A 16,357-nucleotide genomic window follows, 5' to 3' on the forward strand; every position below is an offset into this window, starting at 1 on the left:
CGATGAACACGACGCATTTCGTTGCCTCCCCATGAATATGACGCATTCTGTTGCCTCCCCATGAACACGACGACGACGATGTTTCTCCGTTCTGACCCAGCCATGTACACGATCCCTGGTCGTACGTATGCGCGAGTAGGCGTTCGAGACCCCGCCCGTATGTACACATACGTGGCCGTATTTTCTTTCTTGCACCCTGGCCGATGTACGTACGTGTACATGCTACGTGCGCACCTCTACTACGACATGTACGCGCCTCTACTATGACACGTGCGCGCCTCCACATCCACCAGTATATATGTACGTACACGTTCGCGACCAGAATGACAACGCTACATACGCTTCGACCAGGTGGGTCCCGACTGTCAGGCACTTCCTTGCGTGCAAAGATGTAGCTGGTGGGTCCCAGCAGTCAGGGGGGGCGAATCGTTTTTTTTTTGCCCGGACGCACTTCCTTGCGTGCGAAGATGTAGCTGGTGGGTCCCAGCAGTCAGGGGGCGAATCGTTTTTTTTAGCCCAGACGCACTTCCTTGCGTGCGAAGATGTAGCTGGTGGGTCCCAGCAGTCAGGGGGAAATGTTTTTTTTCATGAAATACGGTGGCCCGTCCGGTGGGTCCCCGTTGTCAGGTGGAGGAATCATTATTTTGCGCGTAATAAGGAGGCACTTCCTTGCTGCGGCCGCGGACCCAGCTGTGAGCCTCTCCACGTACAGTCCACGTCCGATGGAAGTCGTTCCTTGACCACATTGACCACGCTGCACCGAGAGCACCACGGCGGTGGACGACGGCGAGGACTAGGAAGGGAAGACGCAGCAGTGGATGCCCACGTGAAGAGGGGTACGAGGGTTCACTGGTTCGGCTGCGGTGTGAGGCTGCTGTCGCCACAGAATAACAGGGGGTGTGGGTGAGTAGAGGGATGGCCTGGCCAGCGGTGGGAGTAGTAGGGGGGCCGTGAGGCCTCCGCGGCATCACAGCCGGCCACGGGAGGCAGGAGCACGCGGCACGACCGGCGCTGGTTTGGGCGGCTGGAGCAAGAAGACCAGAGGTTGAAGAACCACTACGGCCATTGGATGAACAGCGTACGGTAACAAGAGCTAGAATCGTTCATATTGATTAAGTTGACAAAGCCCTCCATCCCCGTCAACTTGGTAGGCCCACAAGTCAGCCTCCCCCTATGCTGGGTTCCAGCTGGCAGGGGGAATATTCATTTTTTGTGCGTAATAAGGAGGCACTTCCTTGCGTGCGAAGATAGCTGGTGGGTCCGACATGTCAGCGGGTGGCACGTTATTTTCGTGAAATATAGAGGCCCTTTCGGTGGGTCCCAGATGTCAGGTGGAGGAATCATTATTTTGCGCGTAATAAGGAGGCATTTCCTTGTGTGCGGCCGTGGACCCAGCTGTCAGCCTCTCCACGCACAGTCTACTTCCGATGGTGTCGTTCGTTGACCATGTTGACCACGCCGCACCGAGCGCATCCAAGGTGGTGGACGACGGCGAGGCCCCGGATAGCAACGAGCCAGAGATGGGAAGACGCGGGAGTAGAGTCGCAGACGAAGAGGTTTACGAGGGTTAACTGGTTCTAGTGCGGTGTGGTTCGGCAGTCGGTGGAGAAGAACAGGAGGTGTGGAGGCGTGGAGGGATGGCCTGGCCAACGGTGGAGTAGCGCTTCATAGCTAAGCGTGCTAAGCAGAGCTAGCAGGAGGCGGGAGGTGGTCCCGACGGCGCTGGAGGAAGAAGACGAGAGATTGAAGATGGATGTCGGTCCTTGGATGTAAATCCAACGGCTAACATGTCAGAATCATTTGTTGACTAAATTGACAGCGACTTGCGTTGGCTTCGACCTATTGGCCCACATTTCAGCCTCCAAAAATGTGGCACGTATTCAACCCATTTTTCAGAATTTACAGTCTTTTTTTGTGCGGTAGAATTTATAGTCAATTTGATATATATTTTTTGAATTACGGCCATTAGCTGGGCTGCGTGAACAAATAATGTAGCGTCCATGCGGCCCATTTATTTTATTTCCTAAAAAATTACAGGCCATTTGCACTTTCTCGAAATACACAATTTTGTTGGGCTGATTCTAATTATAATGTTGGGTTGGGCCAGCAATGTTATCAAAAAATAAAAAGGGGTTGAGCATTTTGTTATAAATATATTTAAATAATAAGTGATATTATTACATTCGTCCTTAAATCTTACCAAGCTTTTGTACACAATCACTAGGATTTTCGTGCCAAAACAATCCAGGATTTTATTTGTTAAGAAATTATTTTTATAAGTTAATAAGATATGGGATATTGTTTTCTTACATACGTAAGTATCTGTTAAATATATGATGACAATAAAAATAATATATAATAACATATAAAATAATTTAAATATATATAATATAGTTAGAAGGGAAACATAAGTTGGACCTGGTGTTCCTATTCTTATATAGAAAAATAGAACAGACCTCTGCGTTTTCTTCAAAAAAAACACATAAATTGGGCTGCCAAAAATAAAACCTCGGATGGGAGGTCCATAGGCCTTCTTAGGGCCGTCATGTATCGACCGGCCTATGGACCTCCCATCCGAGGTCGTGGGCTGCGCATGTTAAAAATGAAAGCCTAGACGGGGCCGCCCAAAATCACGTCCAACACTTGCCAAAACTTCGTCCCTCGTTTTCTCTGTGTTTCGCACACTCGACATTGTGTGGGCATTTTGACTGTGCATCATATGAAGATGTGCTATGCATGAATGTTGATCAGCATGATGTTAACTGGCTGGTAGTTCCATTTTCGACCATGAATAAAACTTCCAACATGATGTTAACCCTGTTTGAAAAGGCTGTGTTAATATAAATGCTCCGCCTCTGAAAGTTGCAGTTTCTTATCTGAAACTGAAACTTGCAGTTTTTTCTCTGAGAATCACATTGTCTGCACTTTTATACTCCTATGAAACTACATTTTTTAAGTGCTAAAAATAGATCTCCAGAATTCATAAAATACTTCATATGCTCAATACTGCAAATCTGAAATTCAAAAGACATTCATATCTGAAAGTACTCTCAAAATACACAACACAAAACACAATTCACAACCTGCAAATACTGACAACCCTAAGCTCCTCCTGACAATTCACAACCTGCCCGACTATTGGGCTGGGGGGGCAGCCCCCTCCTATTCCTCGGCGGCAGACAGCCGCCCCGTGAGACGATGTGAACGGCGAGGGAGATGATGGCAGGGAAGCGTCGTCGGGCCAACTGCTTTTCTCCTCTTGTAGTTGGGTTCGGTCGACGAAGACTCCACCGGCTCGCTCTGGCAGGATACCCTCACAAACGGCACCCTGTAGATGCTCGATCCTTCAATCTCTGGTTGATGCTCCATCTGGGATCGATACTCCCACCAGCGCTCCCTCACGATCGGATTCGGTGAATCTGTTTGCTCCATGGCCCAGATGAGCAGCTCTATGTACTCCTGCGCGACTCCCTCCGGGAGTATCGCCACCTTTTCGCTCTGTTGGAGATATTTGGCCATGGATGTCGTCGTCGCCGCTAGTTGGTCCTTGATGTAAAACCAAGACTGTATCTCCAACATCCTATCTAGCTTCACAGGGTCGCCGTCTGCGATCCTCATGTATCAGTTGTACTCCTCCATCGATCTAGTTCTCCACAGCACCTTCACTCGCCGACAGTGGTTTTTGAATGGAAGAGGAGAGGAGCAGCGCTGGTTTTGGATTAGAACGGGAGAGGAGCGACGCTGGTTTTGGACTGGAACAGGAGAGGAGGGGCGGTGGTTTTGAAATGGAAGAGGAGAGGAGCGGCGCTGCATTTAGATTGGAACAGGAGAGGAGAGGCGGTGGTTTAAGAGGAGAAGAGCGGAAGAGCGGCGCTGGTCTTGGAAGTATTTTTTTGTTGTTTTGCGTATTTTGGGTCAAAGTTTGACCACGTACTGTATTTGGCAAGCAAAATGTGAATGCATGTCACCAAAAATTGTATCGTTTGGTTCGTATCTGAATGTACTTTCAAATTATATTATTTTTGCAACGTATAACATATATTTTATGTGCGAAAATCATGGTCAATTATGACCCAGAATAAAAGGGAGACTAGTTAATGTGGGGTCGCTTTCTTAATTGAAGGGTAAATTGATTTTGATTTTGATCCAGTCACAGCGCGCCGGCCCTCTCATCCAATCCTAAATCGCTGCCGCACGCTCCTCTCCCTCTTCTCCATTGCAAAACCACCTCCTCTCCTCTCCATCATATCCATTCCAAAACCACCGTCTCGCCTCTCCCTCTTCTGATCTTCTCCATTGCAAAACCACCTCCTCTCCTCTCCATCATCTCCATTCCAAAACCACCCTCTCGCCTCTCCCTCTTCTGATCTTCTCCATTGCAAAACCACCTCCTCTCCTCTCCATCATCTCCATTCCAAAACCACCGTCTCGCCTCTCCCTCTTCTCTATTGCAAGACCACGGTCTCTCCTCCCAGCTTCCAAAGCTAGCACAGGACCACTCAGAAGGACATCTATGGAGAGGATGCAGCGGCGAATCAGGCAGATCGCCGGTGGTGACCAGGCAAAGTTAGCCAGGTTGAGGAGATCCTTAGTTGGTTTGACAATGAGTGGGAGATTTCGAGGATGGTGCGGGCCATGTGGCAATGTATGCGAAAGAGCGAGACGGCGGCGATGAGGGCGGCGATGTACATGTACTCCTCGGCGGCAGTCACACCGTAGTCCTCCGAGTTCATTGAGTATCTCCTCTGGGCGATGGAGCAGACATATTCGCTCGAGGAGACAGTCGGGTGGAGGTGGTGGGCGTACAGGTCGAAGGTCGAGCACCCAGAGGATAACGAATCGATCGAGTATGGTGTGTCGTTCGTGAGGGTGCAGAGCCAGCCGGAGCCACAAGAGTATTTGTTCTCCCACCGCAAGAGGAGGCCGGATGGCGCGACGTCACTTCCCCGCCGTTCTCCACGGTTCCCTCGACGCTCGCCTCATTTCAACGGCGGCGGTAGGGTTTAAGGTAAGCTTTGCACTAACCTAATCTTCCACTTGCTCATGCTTACAATCAGTGTGACGGCTAATGAAAATCATGCTTACAATCAGTCTCCGAGTACTACCCCAATCACCCTAAAATAGCTCTGGACCTTTGGGTCAAAGTTGTGACACAGTGTACAAATAAAGAAAAATAGATTGGTGCTTCTTTCATAAAAGAGTACTCCCTAGAAAACTGCCAATATAAGCTACTAGTATTTGGTTAGATGATTTGCTGCCGAGAAAGATCCATCCATAGAGAGCGCCACACATCCCACTGGTGGTGATGGATGCCAATGCGTGCATGCAGCATGGTTGGTGTCGGTAATTTTTTACTTGGCATACCTCGCACTCTGCATATATGCCGGTTCCATACGTACATTTGTGCAGTTCCACCAAAATGCAGCTGAATAACCCTGTTTGCACAGATAATGAAAAAGTGTGATTACATTATAGTGGCACTAGTTGATGAAACACACAAAATAAATAGAAGAAAATATTGCGATAGTATCATAGTATGCCATGCTGCGAGGGCGAGATGGGCCATGCGACGCCTCATACGGTAAGCCTCATACTGGACATCGTCCCAAGTCTCCCAGATACACCTTCTGCCAGTGATGAACATCAGTGTACAGCGGTAGTACAAGGAGGCGCCTTGAGACATTCAAATCTCTATTTTTGTACATATCAACTAAAATTAAGCACCCCAGTTTGCAGAAACGCTTAAACATTAACAATGGGACTAGTTGATGAAACATACATTAACAAAGAGAAGCACTTTCTTTATCTACATTGGAAATGAAATGATAGAGATGACACTCGCTCTATTTTAACTGTATTATTACTTCATTTTATCAGTGACACTAGGGTCGAGCAGGTGGCAAACGAGGTGTACCGTGCGTCGCAAGGATGGAGGTCGGGGGTGCTTAGACTGGGATGCTAAAGCTGGCTCTTTCAGTCACCAACATGGATGATTCAATTCATGGGACCTTTTGGTGCAGTTCACCTAAAATGAAGCAATGTCCCGTGAGCTAGCAGCTTCTTCTTCAAAAAAATTTAAGAAAAGGGCTCCAGCCCCGGTTCCATTTCCATCAGAAAACGAAACCCATAGAGCTTCTTCTTCATTAGTTGCAATAAAATTGAGCAACATCAAGGTTGGTTGTGAAGCTCCTGGAATGCTCAACTATAATATGGATATCATTTGTGCAGTTCAACTAAGATCGAGCGTGAAATGTATATCTCTGTTTGCACAAAAAAGGTGGAAAGGAGGGTGACTAACAAGTGATGAAACATGCATCAAATGAAAAGAAGCATGTTCCTTATCTGAATGGCAATCCTACAAGGACAGTAGCAATTTCTAAAGCACTCGCATTGCTAGATATTAGTGTGGGCATTAGGATTAACTATGACAACTGTTAAATACGACATTACTTTGGGCATGGGAGAGTAGGCAGACCAGGATAGTTGCATTTTAACGAAAACAACCAACTTATCTTAATGGGAAATTTTAGCAGGACATGTAAAGAAGTGCCATTAATTCATATTACTGGAGGCATTACATTGAAAACAACATTGGTTTAACGTGTCCTTACTTTTAACAGTGCGACTGCTACATTTTACCAGTGGCATTACATAAGAGTGGCTCGGGGCAACAAACATCAGAACAGGATATCTGGGTTGGTCCCATTTTTGTTCTGTATAGCCACCTTATACTGTGTGAGGCTAGCAAATCTAGTGGTGGACTTACTCTGTTGACTTGTCCCCCAGTCCCCACTTTCTTTCCTTTTTCAACCAATAGATTGGGTTTATATTGAGTTTGTACTACGTTTCCCTTTATTTCCCTATTAGACCTAGAGACTAGTTGGATAGCCAGTCTCTGCTACTTTTCGCCCCCATTATTTCCTCTTTCAACCAAGTCCTAGATTCAGGTAACAAATCCTCCCCCACCCCCACCCCTTTCTTCCTTGTTTAAACCAAGTAGTACTAGATTCGAGTGCATGAACTAGTTTTACCTCTTAAACATAAAAAAATAGGTGGTTTCGAACAGCCGATCGATCCTATCTACGAGGGGGCCTAAGAAATAGTAAAAGATACAAATGCAGCAACGTTAGGAGCTTGGGAAGTAGAGCAAGGCCAGTTTCGAAGGAAGTTATACCTGATGGTCGCCGGGATGTCGCTAGGTGGGCGGCGGGAGGCCGGATCTGCCCACACTACGGCAGCGAGGAAGAAGGGGTCGGAGGCCCTCCCTCGCCAGCGGTGCTTGGGAGAGAACGGCAAGGCAGGCTGATCGGGATGCGCCCAGCAGTGGGTAAGAGCCGTCGCCGAGGACGACCGCGTGAACGTTGCACCTTCTCACCTTCCCTGGCAGAGAGGATCCGGCTGGATCTGTGACCAGCGGTGAGCAAAGAGAGAGAGAGTGTGTGGCAACCGCTGCCGTGTTTAGATCTAGAGAGGCCGAGACAGTGTGAAGAGAGCAACACTAGCAAGCAAGCGCGGAGGCTCCTGCCTATATAGTGGAGTAGTACTAGTTTTCTTTTGTCTACCGGAGCCGGCTTGACCTCGTCAATGACCGTCGAGAAGTCTTCATGCACGTGGCTCGGAGGCGCAGTTGTCGTCATTTTGATCTGAAGCACCGGATTATAACATATAACATGAAAAAATGCCACATGACAAGAAATCATAACCTCACTGCCCAAAGGAGACAACATGAATCCCGACGGACAAACTAGACGAGGAACAAAGCTCAAATTAAAGATAAACTCGTAGAAAAGGGGTCCGTCGATAGACGTCCTAATTAACATAGCCGGCTTGACCTAGATGGCAGCCGAGTAGTCACTGTTCGTGCATGTGCCCCCAATGACTAGCCCAACTCAGTTGTCGTTGTTTAACCCTCGCAGTGATCCGAAGCACATGACACCTAATTTTGCGAGATGACAAGAAACCTTTTTTTAGATTTCTCACCACAACTACAGCCATGTACAACACAGCCTACATGAAATGTATACGACAGCCAATCCAGGCGTGTCTGCTGGAGTCTGGTCACATGCATGGATGAACTGATCTTCCTTGTCTTGCGGGGATCGTCCAGGCACCAACGTAGTACAACACTTCTCTAGTACTATCGCTCGTCTCCCTCTTCTATTAAGTCACCCGACTTGTGGGGCCGGGGAGTGTGCCTATGGTCGGTTCTCAATTGTCGTCCCACATGTGTGTGCAAACGCAATATGACGCGCGTTCCATTCGGAGAGCAGCGTGCCAGACCAACCAACCGTCTGGGGTGCGACGCGAACGCGACGGGCGTGCTGTATACTCCGTTCATGTGTACCGCCGTTTTCTAGACGCTTTGCTCCATGGCGCGGGCGCAATCCATGGATACAAAATTAGTATATTGTATACTATTTAAAAGTCGAGGGCGGGGCTTTTCCTGCGCGGTAGGTGGCGGGGCAGTTCCGCCTAGTCGGTTCGACAAAGATGCGAGAAGACGAGGGAGTAGGCTGCTTCAAATGTAGGGCTGTGTGATTTGATAGCGAGTTACTTCTGGATAGGTGGGGCCCCGTGATTTGACTTGCCATTATCATTTTAACTGCGGCGCTACGACCGGCGTGAGTCTCCCGATTCCTGACCACCTCCATACAGGTGCCTCTCCCAATGCTCCACCACGTAGTAGAGGCTGGCTCTTGCATGAGAGCCCACTTCTCCACTTTTTCCTTGCCTCTCTTTCCTCCACATATGCAAAAATGCCATGTAAAGCGCACTATTGTACTTACTTTTACTTGCTCCTACAGGTGCTTAAGCTTGCCACATAGGCATAAAGTCTGATGTGGCAAGTTAATCAAGAAGAGAGAGACTAGTTTGGTGACCCAAGGAAGAAACGGTGCTAAGCGCGTGTACCTAGGTGAAAAGACAATTTTGAGTCTATAGCTAATTAAATGAAGCAAACTTAGCAACACCATTTCATTGGAAGAGGTCACTCCTTGGCAAATGCAATAAATACTAGTACTCCCTATGTCCCATAATATAAGAACATTTTTGGCACTACACTAGTGTCAAAAACATTCTTATATTATGGAACAGAGGGAGTACGAAGAAAGAGATAGAGAGGAGTAAAAAAATACACTTATACCCAACCTTATAGCCAACCTTGTTGTAGTATGAGTGACTAAGTGATGACTATGTATGACATGCCAACATCAGATAGCCTAACGCACCATGTTAAATATCCAAGGGTGCGACCGCGCGAGCGACACGAGGGTCGTGGTAGGCGCGACCATGATACGAGCTGCTAGCAGCCCTTGGATCTGAGATCAAACGGTCGCATGCTAAGTTGCTGAAAATTTGCAAAATAACCCTCCAGGATAGGATATTCACCCATAGGTCTAGAATCACGCCATGCAACCGTTCGATCTCATATCCAAGGGCTCTCGGAAGCCCGTATCATGGGAGAATGGAAAGCCACTACCCTGCCGTTCGCACGCTGGCAGTTTGCTCCTACTCGTCCCCACACGTCCTTCAATACTACGGCGGTTTGCTCCTAGTCGTCCCGTCCATTCACATTACGGCAGTTCCACTAATCCTAACCCTCCTCCCAAATCCATGGCGTCCCAAATCTCCACGATCGGCGGAGAGTACAAGGTTAGAACCATCATCGGCGATGAGTTCGACGTCATCTACAGCCGTTCTTCCGTGACGGTGAAAGGATGCCTTTCTTGCTTCAGACGCATGTTCGAAGACTCAGATGATGAGTGGGTCGCTGGGCTAGATGTTGAGTACACCACAGTCCTAGGACGAGAGAAGGATCTAAAGGACAAAGAGAGGAAGAAACCCGCCATGATCCAGGTTTGCGTGCATGACTTATGCTTGGTCTACCACATATGCCATGCCGACGTTGAGTGCCAGGATTTTAAGGACTTCCTCGAGAGCAACCTAGTCAAATTCGTTACTGTAGACTTTGGTAACGACAAAGAAGTCCTGCGTCGGATAGGCCTCGTTGTAGGCAACACCTTCGACCTCCAGAAGAATCGGCTGGTGTCCTCTCATCAGCCTTCAATGCTGACCCTGGCAGGAGCCATGGTTCATCCTTCATACGGTAAACTAGAGAAACCTCCATACACGTTTCATCGTCATGCATGGCAGCGGAATGTACTAGATATAGACCACATCCACTATGCTGCAATGGATGGCTACCTTTACATCAATATCTACAAGGGTTGGATGAAGAGCAACAGCCAAGTGTGCGGTTCAAGCAAAGAAGTATCGGCCAAGAGGAAGAGGGACAAGGACGAAGTCGAGGACATGGACGAGGACTCCGAGTAAGGTGGAAGTGTCGTTGCTCATGGTGGTTCTAATGCAGTGTCTACCGGAATAGTTGCAAAGTTTAATTTCAGGTGTGCTTAATTTAATTTGAGGGGTGTGTTGTGCTGAGCCCCCAGCAGAACTATGTTATGTTTCTTATTGTTACTTTAACTCTTCAATACTTACATACTAGTATTTCTTACATTTTATCTTTTATTTGGTATAGTACTACCACTCGTTTCTTCACATTATATATGTACAATATATATGGCCAACATCATATAGCCAGCAGTTTAGTTGTCAAAGAATTTCAGGGTGCTTAGTTTTGTCAAAGAATTCCAGGATGCTTAGAGGGTGCTTGGATCCAAGGGACTTATTTTAGTCTGACTAAAAATAGTCTCTTTAAGAGGCTAAAGTTCCAAGCACCCCTGACTAAAGAGGGGCTAAAACTAGTCTTGAGACTAAATTTTTTTAGTCAGGGGTACCCCTACTAAAATGTGGATTAGTCCTCTCTCTACTCATTTAACTCCTCTCCTTTAACACAGGCGAGTTCTGGATTGGAGGGTTTGGAGGATAATAAATGCTCATTAACTTGATTTTAGCCTTTTTAGTATTTGGATCCAAGCATGGGTGAGGCTATCATGTTTGAGTCCCACTACTTTTAGTCATGGGACTAAAACGTATCCAAGCATCCTCTTAGTTTTATTTGAGGGGTGGGTTGTGCTGGACACCATTATTGTGACTAGCCTTTTTAATAGTACTATATGCATAATCTGGCGATGAGCGCTCTCTATATGTACCACCTTTTTTAAAATTTCAAGTTTTGCTCCATGGCGCAATCCATCGATACTACTGTTGTACAAAAGTATACATTTTTTAAAAGGCTAGAGGGCGGGGCGGTCTAGCTTGGTCGGTTTCACGAGAGGCGAGGGCCTTTGTGATTTGACGGCTCATTACTGCTGGAAGGCGGGGCCTTGTGATTTGACTGCTCGTATAAATGTGCCGACGACCTGATCGAGGAGGATCAAAGAACTGTGTGGTATACTCAAGTTTTCCACTAGAGTAGTACTGTGACGGAGGAGCACGAAACACGGCAGCCCGGTGCCATATGGCGATAAAAATGATCTAATTTGCTAGTCATCTCATTGTTAGCATTTTTCTATTCATTCCCTCAAAAAAACCATTGTTCTATTCATGCCTCGCAGAGAACGTGACACATGCGGCAAAACACCCGAAGCAAAAGATGAAACACATGAGCAAAAGAAGAAGGAAGATTATCACCCCAAATGATCTAATTCGCCGCGGAGTCATAACTGCTTCTTCATCGCCTCCACGACCTCCATCTCCTTGCGCGTCTCCTCTGCCATCTTCTTAATTCTGTCCATGACGCGGGATTTCTCGACGCGAGCCTTCATCATATGTTCCACGGCCGCATTACGTACCTTGACAGCAGTCGGGTGCTCGATGCGGAGCTTCGCCAACTCCTCCTTCTGTTCCATGACGAGGGCATGCAGCATCTTCATTGAGGAGCTACTATTCTCATGCAGCTTCTTCCAGACGGCGTTCTTCTCCTTCAACAGGTCGATCTCGTGGCAGAGCTTCGCATTGTCCTCCTGAAGTTATAGGATTTCGCCGGTCGCCTTCTTCTCCCAGGCAATGCTCTTCTTCAGCAGCATCACCAAGCTGGCGGTCAACTCCCCCTGCTGATTGAGCTCAGCGGGCATGTCGTCGAGGCTCTCCTTCAGTAACTCCATCAAGCCTTGGATGAACTCCTTCTGCTTATTGAGGTGCTTATTGAGCTAATCAGGCATGCCGTCGAGGGATAACGACTCCAGCTCCGCCGGCTCGGCATGTTCGCCTCCACGGCTAGGGCGCTCCTGGGAGCCATCGCCTGCCCGTGAGCGATCTTTCGAGGTCTCTGCATGGCGGCGAGCCCTCTTTTTTCTGCAGCCTTGGTTGCCGCTCCCTTGTTACGAGTAGTTCTCGACCTAGAGCTCTGCTCACCGGCCATGGCAACGACGGACGAAGAAGAAGCACTTATGAGGAGGAAAGGTAGAGTAATTTTCGGTTAGGTAGTTCCCCTTTTTATAACCTAAGTACTAGCACTAGTACTAATACCTGCATAGTGGGAACACGTTCAGATTTGGTACGTACTAGTAGGTGTGAGCAGGATTTCGAATGTGATGGGAACATGGTAAAGATTAATTGATGGTTTTGGTTTCGAGGCCCGAAACGGCTCCTGATGAGTTTAGCGGAACATAAATTTCAAGTACTACACTGCTCAAATGCATAAATATTGTGTTACTGTCAAAAATTGTCACACAATACGAAGGAGACCAATGGAAGTACTACTAGCAACCCACGATTTAACTACTCGCATGCGCGCAGTGGAGTAATAATGTCTTTCTTCTGCCCTCACGTCCACTCAATTTGCATGCGCTATATTAATTGACCATCAATGAAGTGAACGACTTTACACGCGTCAAATTATCACATGGGGTGGATCTTGGTACAAAATTGTGTCTGCCCGTGTACCCGCGTGTGCGTGCGAGGGAATGAGTGCGTGCGTGCACATCTTCGCTTCGTGCATGTACCGCCAGTATGGCTCAGGGAGGACGAGTACATTCTTCTAGAACCAGCAGCACGTCATTGTGATCAATCCACGCAAGTAGGTCGCGACAACGCCTCCACATGTGCCACGTGGCTTCATGAACTGTAAGAGAGACACTGTGTGGTATTCTAATTTACGTGTTTTGCACATACTCGAAGTACTAGTAAGGTACACGTGCATTGCACGCATCAGATTTTGCAACCAAATTATGAATAAATACCATACTATAGCATGTAAGCTCTGAGTCATATATGCCTGATGTAGCCCTTCGTTTAATTCTTATAGTTCACATCATTCAAAATCAATTAGTTTTTATAAAAAAGCTAAGAACGCGGGAATAGGAAAAACATGGGATTATAGTGGAATGTCGTCTTGAATCCTACAGGATTGTATGAGTGTTTGATTGTTCATAGAAAAAATGCAGAATTCTTTCAAAGAGGTTTGAGTGGATGGGATGTTTCCTATGAAATCTAGTGCAAATGAATCATATGGAAAAATTCCTATGGTTTACAATCCTACAAATCAAACAACCAAGATAGGAAAAATTCCTAATGATTAGAATCCTCCAAAATTCCTTTGAGAATCTTTTGAATCAAAGAAGCCCTTAATCTATTTTATGATTCATGGAATTGTGCGTTGTAAAGCATAAAGTAAAAACAAATAATGGCAATTAAACTAGAAAAAAAGTTTGGGCAATTATGATACGGATGATTCTAGAACAAAAGAGAACCACTATTGTTTTGAGGTTTGTGCATTATGCTTAAGTTCAACCATGGAGTCTGCTATATTGTACATGTGGCAAAATCCGGTGGGGGGCTAGAAGATGGTGCGAGGGGCCGAGTGGAGGGAGACTATGAAGGAATGCACAAGTGCGAGATCGATATTTAGAGAGAGGGGCGAACACGTGAGCTGTTGCGCGCAGTGGCGGAGCCATGAAAAATAAATGAGCTAGGGGGCCAAGCATTGCTCATCCTTTACGAGGAGGGTCAATTCATGAACTTAAACCATTTTTAGCAGCAATTGTCTAATGATCACATTCATATTAGCCTTGATATATAGTGATGTTAGGGGGGCAGGGCCCTTACTGCCCCCTGTCTTCGCCATTGTGCACGCGTTTGAGAGATGAAGCGGAAGGCATGGATGATGAGAGGGGGATGTTGGATATATAATTAATGTGGGTGTATTAGCTATATATGTTAATCCTATATAGAGAGGAATAGATTGATCGATGTGGACGTGGGAAAGAGGGTGAGACCTCACTGGATATATCGATTGATCGATTTGTGTGGAAAACTATGAAATACCTAGCTATATACACACATACATAAAGGAATATCGATCGTTGCGCATGCACGCGTGAGAGATAAAGAATGCCCGATATGATGGAGAGAGGGATGTGTGTGGGTGTGTGCCTTCATGGGAGACCGACCTGAAGAAAAAGATTGCATGCGTGCGATGGATAATGCCGACTGGTAGTGTGTGTGCATGCATGCACGAGAGAAAGTTAGTGGTACAATTATAAAGAGAAGACTACTGTGTGGGTGTAAAAGAATAGGTGAGGTCATAATCAATGTAAAGTTGAATTCAAATATTTGAATAAGAGACCCTGATGTTTGAAACCCATGCATGCATGAATATAACAGAGATTTACGCGGTGTGGTTTGGGAACGAGCATGTTGTAATGTATACACATTGAACAAGGTCAGACTGATTTGAATTTGAGATACCGATGGCAGACAACATTTGGCCACGTCGGATCCGTGCATGGACACACTATTCTAATTGGAGATGATGGGCGACTTTTGCATCACATATCTATATCTATACCCCTATATATATAATTTTTTTTATATTGTGTGCGGGTAACTTTAACTTTGAAAGATGGTCATTGGATGAGGTGAATCCGATGGTCCAAAGATGGCAAATTTGAGCACTACTGGCCATTGGATATCATCTAGATTCCACCAAATTTCGCCACATGTATAATCTAGAAGACTCCATGCTTGAACTTAAGCATAATGCACAAACATCAAAACACAATCACTTCTTATTTGTTCTAGAATCTTCCGTATCATAATTGCCCAAATGTTTTTCTACATGATTTGCCATTATTTGTTTTTACTTTATGTCTTACGACGCACAATTTCATGAATCTTAAAATAGATTAGCTTTCTTATAAAAACTAGATGATTTTGAATGAAATGAACTATAAGAATTAAACAAACATCTACATCATGCATATATGACTCAAAGCTTGCATGCTATAATGTGGTATTTATTCATAATTTGGTTGCCAAATCTCATGCGTGCAATGCACGTGTACCTTACTCTAGTGTAAATGGTGTTTGTGTGTGTGTGTTGTGCGTGTTGAGGTGCAAATTGTCTTTTTTGGGGGGTACACGTTAAGCTTGTTCTTTCGAAATTTCAAGCCGCGCCTTGTTATGCCGAAAATTCAAGTTAGCGTCTCTGTCTATCGTGCTGGGAAACTCCCGCCTCTTCAACCCGCGCCTTGTTAGCCTGAAATATTTAAGATATATCTTTGTCTCGTTGTGCTCTGACAACTCCCTCCATCTCAACCCGCGCCTTGCTATTCCGAAATTACAACACGCGCGAAAACTCCCACCTCATGTGAAATCCCGACACGCGAAATGCCCGTGGTACCCCTGAACCGAAAGAACCACCTCAAATCGGTGGGGGTACTTTCGTAACTTACCCCACATTTCGGAAAAGTGCGTCTCTAAGCCATGGTTCCCCACTGCCATCCCATTCGCCCACCCATTCGTACATCGAGGCCGCAAAAACCCGCGACGAAACCCCACACCCTGCTCCGTCCGCCACCCAGCCGGAGCCTCTTCCCCGCGACGTCATCCACAACAACACCTCAACGTCCCTCATCCACCGTACCGGATGAGGATCCGTTGTCGATCTCATCGTCCCGCCGGTTCAGCCACCCCGTCCTCCACCTCCAAGGAGTTGCCCCGACGTTCCCCTCGTCTTTTGCGCCACCTACATTCCCACACCGCCGTCTTCACCTGCACCACCGGAAGAGCATCATCATCACCGTTTCCTCGGATGAAGCTGTGGCCTAATCAGCGCCACCAAAGAGGTTGTACACTAATCGCCGCATTTTCTTCTTGATTCGATCTCATGGTGCTGTCGGCGCTCGGTCCCGAGCCGACATGGTGCGGCTCCATCCACGGCGGCGTCGCCGGCCACTTCCTCCACGGCGCCGCTCCCTCGGCAGCAACGTCCACATCAGTAGGAGCTGCTGCTCTGCTCTTGCTCTCGGTCCCCTGCCTGGTCTGCTCTTGCTATTGCTATTGCTCGCGCTGCTGCTCTCGCTCTTGCTCTTGCTTGCGATGCTACTCTGATTTAGCTACACTTTAGTCGACTGAATTGACTTTTGGGTCAGTCAATTTTCAGGGGGTGGGGGGG

The sequence above is a fragment of the Triticum dicoccoides genome, chromosome 5A (assembly GCF_002162155.2).
Source record: "Triticum dicoccoides isolate Atlit2015 ecotype Zavitan chromosome 5A, WEW_v2.0, whole genome shotgun sequence".
In the NCBI taxonomy this organism is placed as follows: Eukaryota; Viridiplantae; Streptophyta; class Magnoliopsida; order Poales; family Poaceae; genus Triticum; species Triticum dicoccoides.